The sequence below is a fragment of the Bufo bufo genome, chromosome 1, assembly GCF_905171765.1.
Source record: "Bufo bufo chromosome 1, aBufBuf1.1, whole genome shotgun sequence".
NCBI lineage: Eukaryota > Metazoa > Chordata > Amphibia > Anura > Bufonidae > Bufo > Bufo bufo.
In genome coordinates, this window is record NC_053389.1 from 616,709,232 (window position 1) to 616,722,384 (window position 13,153).

Here is a 13,153-nt window from a genome sequence, read left to right on the forward strand (position 1 = left end):
AAGCTAATTGTCTATGATTGGGTTCAGCGTGTGTGTTTTTTCCCGCAGATGCAATCACTTTTGATGCGTTTTTCACACAGGTGAATAAAAACGGAAGAATCACAATATAAAACATGCTGGGGTTTTTCCTGTCATCACAGCGAGCGTGACGGATTAGGTCCGGATGCGTTCAGTGAAACTCGCACCATTTTGCAAGCAAGTTCAGTCAGTTTTGTCTGCGATTGCCTTCACTTTTTTCCGCGCAGGTGCAATGAGTTTTGATGCGTTTTTCACACGAGTGATAAAAAACTGAAGGTTTACAAACAATACATCTCTTAGTAACCATCAGTGAAATACGCATCGCATGTGGACTTGCTTCCGGATGCAATGCGTTTTTCACTGAAGCCCCATTCCCTTATATGGGGCCAGGGCTGCGTGAAAAAACGCTGAATATAGAGCATGCTGCGTTTTTCATGCAACGCAGAAGTGATGCGTGAAAAAAAAACGCTCATGTACACAGACCCATTGAAATTAATGGGTCAGGATTCTGTGCGGGTGCTATGCGTTCACGTCGCGCATTGCACCCGCGCGGAAAACTCGCTCGTGTGAAAGGGGGCCTTACTCTCTGCCTGCCTAGGAGTGGAACTGCCGGCCTGACAAGGGCAATCCCACTGTCTTCTTTGTTCTCTCTGTATTAGGCCTCTTGCACACGAACGTTGTGTGCCCGTGGCCGTATTGCGGACCCACTCACTTGAATGGGTCCACAATCACGGATAAGGTGGAATAAAAGCACAGCTCGAAACCCCACAGAAGCACTACGGAGTGCTTCCATGGTGTTTCTGTCCGTGCCCCCGCACCGCAAAAAAATAGAACGGATCACGGACCCATTCAAGTTGAATGGGTCTCGATCTGTTCCGGACGCCGCACGTACGTTGCCTGTGCATTGGGGACTGCAAATTAAAGTCCCCAATGCACAGAACGGAAGCACAACGTTCATGTGCAAGAGGCCTTACCCTGATCGTCTTTAACAGTGACTGCCACAGTACCCCGCTCCCTTAACAGTTACCTCACAGTACCCCGCTGCCCCTTTAATAGTGGCCTCCACTGTCCCCTCCTCCCTTAACAGTGACCTCCACAGTGCCCACCCCTTTAACAGTGATCTTCACAGCTGCATGCCCCCTTAATAGTAACATCCACAGCGCCCTCCCCTTTAACAGTGACCTCCACACCGGCCGCCCCTTTTTTAGTGACCTCCACAGTCCCTCGCCCCCTTAACAGTGACCTCCACAGCGCCCGCCCCTTTAACAGTGACCTTCACAGTACCCCGTGTCGTTAACAGCGATTTCCACAATAACCCGCCCCCTTAACAGTGACCTCCACAGAGCTCCGTTACCTTAAAATGTGACCTCCACAACACCCCATCCCTTTAACAGTGATCTCTACAGCACCCCGCCCCTTAACACTGACCTCCATAGCGGACCGTCCCCCTAAGGCCCCTTTCACACGAGCGAGTTTTCCGCGCGGGTGCAATGCGTGACGTGAACGCATAGCACCCGCACTGAATCCTGACCCATTCATTTCAATGGGGCTGTGTACATGAGCGTTGTTTTTCACGTATCAGTTCTGTGTTGCGTGAAAATCGCAGCATGTTCTATATTCTGCGTTTTACACGCAGCCCTGGCCCCATAGAAGTGAATGGGGCCGTGTGAAAAACGCATTGCATCCGCATGCAAGTGCGGGTGTGATGCGTTTTTCACTGATGGTTGCTAAGAGATGTTGTTTGTAAACCTTCAGTTTTTTATCACGCGCGTGAAAAACGCATTGCACCCGCGCGGAAAAAACTGAACAACTGAACGCAAGATAAAGTTCGCAGATAAAACTGACTGAACTTGCTTGCAAAATAGTGCGAGTTTCACTGAACGCATCCTGAATGCATCCGGACCTAATCTGTCACGCTCGTGTGAAAGGGGCCTAACTGTGACCTCCACAGCGTCCGGCCCTTTTTTAGTGACCTCCATAGTACCCCATCATCTTAACAGAGATTTCCATAACGCTGTGCCCCTTACCAGTGGCCTCTACAGCAATCTGCCCCTTGACACTGACCTCCATAGCGGACCATCCCCTTAACTGTGACCTCCACAGCACTCCGCTCACTTAACAGCGTCATCTACAACGCCCTTCCCCTTTAAAGCTGACCTAAAGCATTGATGAAAAATGGCTGGGTTGTTATGGAAACCTGGTGTAAAACTGTGTGTATGTGGAGACTAAGGGCCTGCGAGCTTCTATTGGCTGATAAGGGACATGTGATTGTGTGTAGGCAGTTGGGATAGGAGGAGAAAGACTTGCAGGCTTCTATTGGCTAATGCATTTTTTGGGAATATCTCAGGAACGGTACGTCCTAGAGATTTGAGACCCGATCTAAAACCTTCCCGGACACCTGATGTACCTGGCCTGACAGTTGATGTGCCCCCTCATCTGGCTACGTCAAAGTAAAAATAAAAAAGTTATGGCTCTTGAAATACGACAATGAAAAATAAATAAATGCTTGGACATAAACCCCACCCTGACATCCACTGTACATGTATGATGGTTGTAGAGTGTTTAAATATGAGGACCTTCCCTTCCATTTACCCTCCTAAGCCACTAGGCCTAAAGCCTATAAAACAATAGAACTGCACAGGTGGTCACGAAGTGATGATGTCACCACGACCACCTGTGCTGAAACACGGTTCAGGTTAGTATTTAAATATGGAACTATAAGGGTATGTTCACATGGCAATTTTTGTGTGCTGCAAAAAAATAAAAAAAAATATGCAGAATCCGCTTCACGATTCTTTGTTTTTCTGGATGTGGTTTTTACTTCAAAGCGATTTTTGACAAGATTTTGATGTGGTTTTTATTCTGCCCATTTCGATGGGAAGTTTGCAATGTATGAATGTCACTTTTTTTCCATGCCATGTTTTTTAAAACAGCAGCATAGTGTAACACAGGCATCCTCAAACTGCGGCCCTCCAGCTGTTGTAAAACTACAATTCCCACAATGCCCTGCCGTAGGCTGATACCTGTAGGCTGTTCGGGCATGCTGGGAGTTGTAGTTTTGCAACAGCTGGAGGGCCGCAGTTTGAGGATGCCTGTGCAGCCCTTGGGGTGGATCACACATTGTGGTCTGCAATACATGGGCACTAGATGTCATTTGCGGATGCGGACCCATTCATTTGAATGGGTCCGCAATTCGCAATATTCTGTCCACACCGCAAAAAAATAGAACATGTTCTAATTTTTTGCCGTGGGGAAGCACGGACCGAAATCTCATGGAAGCTTCTGTGGGCTTCCGCTCCATATATTGCAGATCCGTTTAAGTGAATTTGCATGAGCCCTAAATCAACAACAGGGCTCCAGATGGCGACCAAAATGGTCGCCAATGCGACTTGGAATTGCAAAATTTCAACAAGACTTTGTAGTCTTGTCGTCATTTGCGCCTAGACCCTCTGCTGCTCTGCCGCTTTAAGAACGGGATTTCATACAGCAGACAGACGGCAATCCAATAACAGAGCTCCACACAGTACAGAGCTCTTTTTGGGAGTTTCTACTGTATGGGTGCATTAGGGGGGCTTTAAATGGGACATGGCATCTAAAACCAGTCCAGCAAAATCTGCCTTCCAAAAACCATACAGCGTTCCTTTCCTCTTGCACCCTGCCATGCGCCCTTACATCAGTTTACGACAACATGTGGGGTGTTTCTGTAAACCGCAGAATCAGGATAATAAATATTGAGTTTTGTTTGGCTGTTAACCCTCAATGTGTTAAAGAAAAAAATTTAACAAAATGGAAAATCTGCCAAAAAAGTGAAATTTATAAATTTCATCTTCATTTTCCTTTAATTCTTGTGGAACACCTAAAAGGGTTAAAGTTTGTAAAATCAGTTTTGAGTAACTTGAGGGGTGTAGTTTCTACAATGGGGTCATTTATGGGGAGGTTTCCACTTTGTAAGCCCCACAAAGTGACTTCAGACCTGAACTGGTCCTTAAAAAGTGGGTTTTGGAAATTCTCTTAAAAATTTTAGGGGAATGTTAAAGGGGTTATCCCACTTTGCGTTTTTATACTTACCTGCTGCCACCGCGCGTTCACTTCCTGGATTCTGGCTGGGGGCGGGCTTCATCTTGATTGAAGTCTTCTCCCGGCCGGGCCGCGCGCTGGACTGAACGCGCACGCTGCCGCGCATGCGCAATGTGACTTATTTCTGGCCAGTATAGTACAGAGCCGGCGTGCGCGTTCGCAGCTCTGTACTATTCTGGCCGGGAAGAAGTCACCGTCGCGCATGCGCGGCAGCGTGCGCGTTCAGGACAGAGAGTGGCCCGGCCGGGAGAAAAGAAGAAGTCTTCTGGGCAAGCGCGACCATCGGGATTTTGCGGAAGAGCGGTGGTCGTAACCAGGGGAGACCGAGTCACAACAATAAGGTAAGTGGGGATGAATTTTCTCCTAATCGGTGTGAATTTGTTAATAAAGTATATTTACAAAAATGATCACTGTCAAATCATTAACAGATTTAACAGTGATCATTATGATGGGATAACCCCTTTAAGTAATAAATATTTTATTAGGTATGACTTTCTGTTTTAGAAGCAGAGAAATAGAAATTTAGAAAATTGAGAATTTTTCCAAATTTTGGGTAAATTTGGGATTTTTTCATGAATAAAGGTGAAATATATTGACTCAAATTTATGACTATCATGAAGTACAATGTGTCACGAGAAAACAATCTCAGAATGGCTTGGATAAATAAAAGTGTTCCAAAGCTATTACCACATAAAGTGACGCACGTCAGATTTGTAAATTTTGACCTGGACACTGGGGCATCAATGACCCTTGGTCATGAAAGGGTTAACATTCTACAAACAATTCGCAGTCACCCTGCGCTGACGCTAAAGGCTAATCCTCATGTCTTTATGACCCTGATAATACTCAGGGGGCTGCTGCTGGTGCTCTGTGTGAGCTCCCTGCCTGGGCTCACAAAAATGATCTTAATAAGGGTAGAAAAGGGTTAATAGGAGCCCGTGAACCATATCTCTTTCAATACTCCGTGCTTAGTAGGAGGAGATAACCTCCCCTCCTAGTAAGCATGGACTATTGAAAGAGATATATGGTTCACTGGCTATTTAGTGTCTTGACCAGCGGGGGGGGCTCCTATTAACCCTTTACATACTTAACATTAGTAAGTGGCGAGATGACTGATGATCACCTCGCCACTTGCTAATGGCTGCCGCTGCCCAGTATCCCCCCCCACCTAACTCTTACCTGAGGGGTTAATATCGGTGGATCGCAGCACGCAGTCATAGAGGCTGGGTGACGGGTATGGGATATGGCCGGCACCAGCAGCGCAGCCTGCGTTTGTATTAAGCATATATTTATTGTATTAAACTATATTCATTGGTGGCACAGTGCACCGAACCCCGCCCCCCAACACCAGTATTATAAAGTAGAATTACTGGTGGCACACTGCGCCCCCAACCCGCACCCCCCCCCCTCCCAAAGTATTATAATCATTGGTGGCAGTGGCATCTTCTGATCGGAGCCCCAGCAGTGTAATCCTGGGGCTCCGATCGGTTACCATGGCAGCCAGGACGCTACTGAAGCTGTGGCTGCCATAGTCGGCTCCCTGCTGCTGTGTGCACAGAGCAGCAGGGAGAGTGTGATGTCCTATTCACCCTAATAGAGCTCTATTGGGGTGAATAGGACAAGGGATGAAAGATCCCAGGTTCTAGCCCCTAAGGGGGGAAATAGTTATAAAATAAAAAGTAAAAAAAAAACAAACACCAAAATATTAAGTTTAAAATCACCCCCTTGCCCAATTTTACATATGTAATTTTTTTTATTGTTTATATATTTTATATCGCCATGCCTGAAAAAGTGTAAACTATTAAAATATTTAAAAATATCTCCTATGCGGTGAACGCCATAACAGAAAAAAAAAAAAGGTGCAATTTGCCATTTTTTTGTCACCTTGTCCCAAAAAAAATTAGGTTAGGACTGGTCCAGACATTCCATAAAATCTGGAATGCACGCGGCTTTTTTGGCGTTTATTTTTTTCACGTGGTATCAAGTATCGCAATACTTTTTTATGGTATAGAGTCAAAATTTTGGTATCGTGACAACCCTAGGTAAGACGTGTTTTTTTATTTTTATTATACTGTAATTATATCTATTTTAAATTTGGCGACTAAAAATTTAAATTTGGCTCCTAAATTTTTCAGGTTAGGAGCCAATAGCTCCTTGATATTTTTTTTAGTCTGGAGCCATGAACAAGGTTATTTTCCCACTGAAATTAATAAAGACGATTTGCAAACGTTTTCTGCTCGTTTTTTGGGGTGTGGATTCAGCACCAAAATCAACATAGAAAAATTTCTGTATGAACATACTCTAAGGTCACTATACAGAACCACAGCCAGTAAACTAAAAAAATGCCAAAAGTCTATACTTGACATTACTGGAACCATTTGTAATACTGGGGCATCATAGGGGGCTTTACTGGGGACGATAGAGCATTTTAATACTGGGACATTATTGTTACTTGATGCATTTTAGGGGCATTATTATTGCTGGAGGCACTATAGGGGGTATAATTAATATGGGGGCACTATATGGACATTGTCAATACTGGGGCATTTTGGATGGCACTATTACTGGGGACACTATAGATTGATTGTTTTACTGGTGGTACTTAGAGAAGGCATTGTTGCTGGAGGTACTACAGGAGGCATTAAAAGGGGTTAAGGGGGGAGGATGGCAGCCAATAGCAGGCTGCGACGGGAACGAGCCTCCCTAGCATCGCGGTATATTATTACTGGAGGCACTATTTTTCTGCAGTATAGTTTTTGGGTCCTTGGGGAGCACAGCCAGCACAGTATTGGGGGTGGCAGCAGGGTATCACTGTTGGGACGCCAGGATGAGGAGGATGATGGAAAAGTCAGGAGTCTGTGTGGCAAACTCTGCAGAGAGATGTGGCATTTTATTTTTGCTGCTCCTCCAGGTGTGCACGGGTACTGCAGTACTAGCCAGGCCTTGTCTTCTTGCTGGCCTGGACCAGTTTTCCCTGCTCTTGCTGCCGGCAGCTGTTCTGATTGCTGGCGTTCCATGTGCTGCTCCTGGGCCATGGCCTGCTCCTTTCAGGCCCTCTTCTTCCATCTTTGGAGCACGTACACTCACTCTTGATGACTCTTAAAGGGACCAGCATGTCCCCTGATTTGTTCCAGCCAATAAACGGCCATCTATGTCTATTTCAAGTGCCTTTCCCAGGAGGAAGGTGTCTGAGCTTTAGGATTCCAAGTTAACTAGTTCTAGCTAGGGTGTGCTTATTCTGACTGTCTTCCCGTGTACAGAACTCTGCCTGTTTATTAATTCAGACCATCGGCTGTGTGTCATGACTACTGCCGGTTTACTATATTGACAGTCAGTGGCCTGCCCTGACCTCAGCCTGTTTCCTGACTACGAGTATTGTCTGACCCCTTGGTGCTTCGCACTGGATCAGCTGCCAAGTACACTGGTACTATTCCAAGAGGTAGAAACCTGGTGGCTCCCCTGAATCGAAGTCCAGATCCCTGTACAGGGGTTAAAAGCTGAAAACCAGGGGACCGAAAGGGCAACAATCTTAGGAATAGCCTCGAAGACAAACAGGTTAGTTGGCACTATGGTTCTACAAGCATTGTCCATTAGAGGAGACGACAATGGATCATGTAACACTGTATTCTCCTGTATGTTTGGTAGTGCTGAAAAAACAGGCAGCATGCTGAAAGTAGGTATGGCTTAGTGCTGTGTCCTGTATCTCACCTCAATATCTTAATTATAGACAACTGGAGGAGGAAGAGGAGAAGGACAGGACATGGCAGCTGGTACTGGCCACCACAGAAAAGTAGCCCCTAGGGAGGTACAGCTGGGGTAGTATTTTATGCTGTAGTGTGGTATTTGGTTGTGCTGGGCAGTATATTGTGCTACACTGTGGCATTTGGTTGTGCTGGGAAAGTATTTTGTGCAGCATTGCTGGCCCTGCCTATTTTTGTTGGATTCACCTTCTGCTAATTTAGGCCAGCCTATAACATGGGGGCCACTTTAAAGGGACACTGACAGGCCAAAACAGCATATATAGTTAGATATATCACATTACAGGTCTTATACAGTCTTTTAAAAGCATATAAGTATCCCCCCTGTCCACCTTATAAAGAGCGAAATATAAAGTTTTATAACCTGCTTCTCCAGTCAGCAATCTGCCCAAGGGGCGGCGTTTTATGTGAAAATGCGCCCAGCCAGCCTTCCCAACTGCCGTTTGAAGCCCCGCCCAGCTCATCAATATTCACTTCGCTGGGCGGCGGCTAGAACTCTCCCCAGTCCCGATCCTGCGCCTGCGCAATTCAATCCTCCGGGCATCGTTCATGCCCAATCTTCTGCGCCTGCGCCCCGCCGTTAGATCGCGCCTGCGTACACACACCAGCCTGCGTCTTCGAGGCAGCTGCCTCGAAGACGCAGGCTGGTGTGTGTACGCAGGCGCGATCTAACGGCACGGCGGGGCGCAGGCGCAGAAGATTGGGCATGAACGATGCCCGGAGGATTGAATTGCGCAGGATCGGAACTGGGGAGAGTTCTAGCTGCCGCCCAGCGAAGTGAATAATGATGAGCTGGGCGGGGCTTAAGAACGGCAGTTGGGAAGGCTGGCTGGGCGCATTTTCACATGAAACGCCGCCCCTTGGGCAGATTGCTGACAGGAGAAGCAGGTTATAAAACTTTATATTTCGCTCTTTATAAGGTGGACAGGGGGGATACTTATATGCTTTTAAAAGACTGTATAAGACCTGTAATGTGATATATCTAACTATATATGCTGTTTTGGCCTGTCAGTGTCCCTTTAAGTTTTATTCCAGGTCTAAAGAGTCCTGTTCACCCCGGCCTCTGAGGCCAGTAATTGGCTACAGGATATCATTATTGGGACTCTAGGATGAGGAGGATTTAACGCTGCAGGTAAAGTATACTAGTGGGCACCATCAGAGCATCGGCACTGGATCTGACAGGTGAATAATTGTTGGTTTGATATTTTGTAACATTTTCTGCATTCATTTATTATACTCTTGGACCACCCCTTTAGGCACTCGTACGGTTGTGCATTTTTACATCCTTTTCTATCGAGCTGCATTGTGAGCTTTCATTAAAAGAAGTTTTCCATAAATTCCAGCATATTTTTGTGCATATTGGAAATATTAGATGGCCTACATTTTCAGTCTGACATAATGAAATGAATCCAATTACATAACAAGGGCTTTAGGAATTTTGCTGTGTTCTGCATACAAAGTTTTAAACTAGGGAAATACACAGAGAACCTCTCCCAATAAACACGTGTGCTTTATTTACTGATTTTGCAATACCACAGGCTAGAAATATTCTTTCGCCATCAAGCCAGGAAGACCCCTGGAGAGCAGCAGATCCGTGCCTCGGAACATTAACAATGTCAAATGTTCATACTGTGCCCCTCCCTAGCTACACACTACTCTCCTGATGACTCAAGCTGTCCTCACATTTACTCAAAGTGTGCACCAATATTTACAGAGTATGCAACCTACGTGTTCCCACTTTTTCCACTTAGAAATAGTTACAGAGCTGTGTACATGTCCTCTAAACAATTCCGGGCTTCATACACAGAGTACTTCCACCTAAAGATAACACAGTGCTGTCACAACACAGAGGTAGCAAAATAATCACAGTAACACTGCAGTACAGGGATACTGTATACAGTGATGTCACAACACAGTAATACTGGTATCTAAAGGGGTATTGGTAGGGCTCCAACGACTGGGCCCCTCACCGATCGCCAAGTACTGCACTGCACTATTTATGGAAGTCCCTTCGAGAATGAATGGAGCAGCAAGGCACCACCAATCTTATAGTTATTTCTTATCCTGTGAATAACCCCTTTAACCCTTAGGATAGTGGAGGTTTTTTCGTTTTAATTTTACTTCCCTATCCTCCTCGAGCCATAACTTTTTTATATTTCCGTTCACATAGCTGTATGAGGGCTTATTTTTTGCAGGACAGCGTTCCGTTTGCAGCAGAACTGACCCATGCCCTTCATTCTCTTGGTCAATACGATTACAGCGATACTCCATATGTACAATTTTTATGTCTGAATAGTGTAAAAATAAATGTAAACTTTAGGGAAAAAAGATATTTTTTTACATCACCAGATTCTGACCCCCATAGCTTTTTTATAGTTATATCTACTGAGCTGTGTGGGGGGCTCATTTTTTGCGGGACAATCTGTAGTTTTTGTTGATGCCATTTTAAAGTGTGTATGACTTTGTGATCACATTTCATTCCATTTTTTGGGTAAGAGAAGCAATGAAAATATGGCAAATTGGCCATTTGGACCCTTTTTCCCCTTACGTCATTCGCCGTATAGAAAAAATCTTTTGATAGTATGGACGTTTTTGGTCGCAGTTATACCCATGATGTTTATATTTATCGTTATTTAGGTAGTTATTGTTTTTAATATACGGAAAGGGGGCGATTTAAACTTTTATATTTTTGATATTTTTTACTTTTTTGTAATGATTTTGAAGCATACAAAATGCATTTTTTAATTTTGAACAATTATATAGATTTTTAAAATGCATTTATTACTGACTATTGCTCATTTCTTATGTTGGCCTGCCACCTGGTGGCCAAAATAAGAATTGCATCACAAATGCCCTCAGCCTTTTCAGTGAGCCTGAGCGCATTTAAATCAATTACCGACATCCTCATTGGCCACAGAGGATGCCAGTAACAAGCCCGGAAGTACGAGCTTCCGGGTTTTTGACAAATCAGATGCTATGATCTCAATTGATCACAGTATCTAAAGGCTTTAATTACTGCTGTTTGAAACAGCAGAGACCTGCTGGCCAGGACGCCGGCTGCACGTGCGAGCGAGCACATTGTTTTCCTATCGCTCCAGCGCCGTACATGTACAGCGCTGGTAGCAAAAGGGTTAAGTGAGGAAACAAACCATGATGTCACAGTCCCATCATAATAATTCCTGTGATGCCAAAGTACAGGGATGATGGACAAGGTGATGTCACAGAACCATCATAATGATCTCTGTGGAGTCAAGTACGGGGATTATGCACCTAATGCATAATGTCACATCAAAGAAATAACCAACCGTGGAGTGACACTATATGAAAAATAAACAATGTAGTAGTCATTCTTGTGTGTTCACGGATCCATCATGTCTGACATAGTCTATGGGTCCTTGAAAACCACGGATGCAATCCGTGTTGCATCCGTGTTTCATGGATATTTAGGAAGAGATGCTTTGAAAATTATTTTTCAGCTGTTCAGTGAAACACTGATGCAACACGGACAGCAAAAAACGGACAGACGGATCCTTTACGGACAGCTTCACGGATGCATCACTGACCACCTGCTCACGGATACGGACTTGTGAATGAGGCTTTAGTATGCGAATAATGATGTCACAGACCAAGGATAATAGTTACTACAATGTCACAGGTAATGCTAAGAAGGACTACAAGTAGCAGCTACTGCCATGCGCAAAGACACATGCAAACACTAGAAACATGTACAAATGTAAACTGCATCTCTGCTGTACACATTTATTCATGTCTGTAGTGTTTGCAGTGTCTTTGCAGTATGCAGCTTCTAGTTCTTGCTTGCTTTTGTACTGCAGCCATGGTAGCATGCACCTGAACCCGTTTTTTTTTTATTTTTATATTGTTTGGAGGTGCTGGTCTTTGTTTTTTCGCAAGGTAGTTGCTAAGGACCACCAGAGCCAGATGAACATCAATTTCATGAGGACGTCATAACCAGTAGCTATAGGGGTCACAGTGGTCGCAATTGCGACCAGGCCCCTGAGTGCACTGCCAATTATGTATTGCAATCATAATCATCATCATCGCAACGCCAGAGCCAGGCATTGTACAGCTCAGGAAACAGGTCAGAAGAGGCCTGCACCACATTGCTGACAGCCGCATGGAGGTAAGTATTTGAGTTTATTGTTTTTTTTTATTTGGCATGAAGCTGCTGGGACACCACATCTACTGGGGGCACTAAATAGAGGCATTATGGAGGGGCACTGTACTGGGGGGCACTTAAAGTGGGCATTTTTTGTACTGGTACACAGAAGGGGGCATTTTGTGTGCTGGTGCACATTATAAGAGTATATTTTTTACACTAGCGCATATTATAAAGGGGTATTTTTTGTCCTGGCACACATTGTAAGGGGGCATTTTTGCACTGGTGCACATTATAAGGGGGTATTTTTATGTACTGGCACACATTATAAGGAGGTATTTTTACACTGGCACACATTATAAGGAGGTATTTTTACACTGGCACACATTATAAGGAGGTATTTTTACACTGGCACACATTATAAGGAGGGATTTTTACACTGGCACACATTATAAGGAGGTATTTTTACACTGGCACACATTATAAGGAGGTATTTTTGCACTGGCACACATAAGGGGGCATTTTTCTACTGGCACAAATTATAAGGGGAATTATTAGTATTAGGGGACTGTGGGGAACATGATTGCTAGTATAGGCACAATGGGGGCTTTATTACTATTGGGGGCTCTGTTAACACTAAGTGCACTCAGATAATTATTTCTATTGGTGGGACTTTGGAGAGCTCTATTACTGTGGGGGCACCCTGGCACAGTATCAGCTTAGCACAATTATTTTTTGGAGACATTAGGTTTACACTATTTGTGTCAGGGACACAATTTGCTGGGCGCAGTTCTTTTTTAGGACACTGTATGTAGGGCTGAAACGATTACTCGATTGAATCGAGTAATTCTACGCAAAAAAATCCTCAATGGAAATTTTTAGCATCAGGGATTCGTATGTGTCATGTGACCACGGAGCGGGAATGAAGCGCTTGCTACTACTCACCGCTCTGTGGTCACCTGCCGTCCTGCACGCTGCACTGTCCTCCTGACACATAGTGCACGTCAGAAGACAGAGGAGTTATGGAGTGGCGCCCCTACAGGAGAGGTAAGTACTAAAGGGATGCTAAAGACTAGGAGCGGAGATGGTGGCACTGGGGGAGCTGAGGGCACACCGGCATCGGAGGGGATGATAGCACAGAGGACTCATGGCATTGGGGACAGATAGCACAGGATTGATGGCA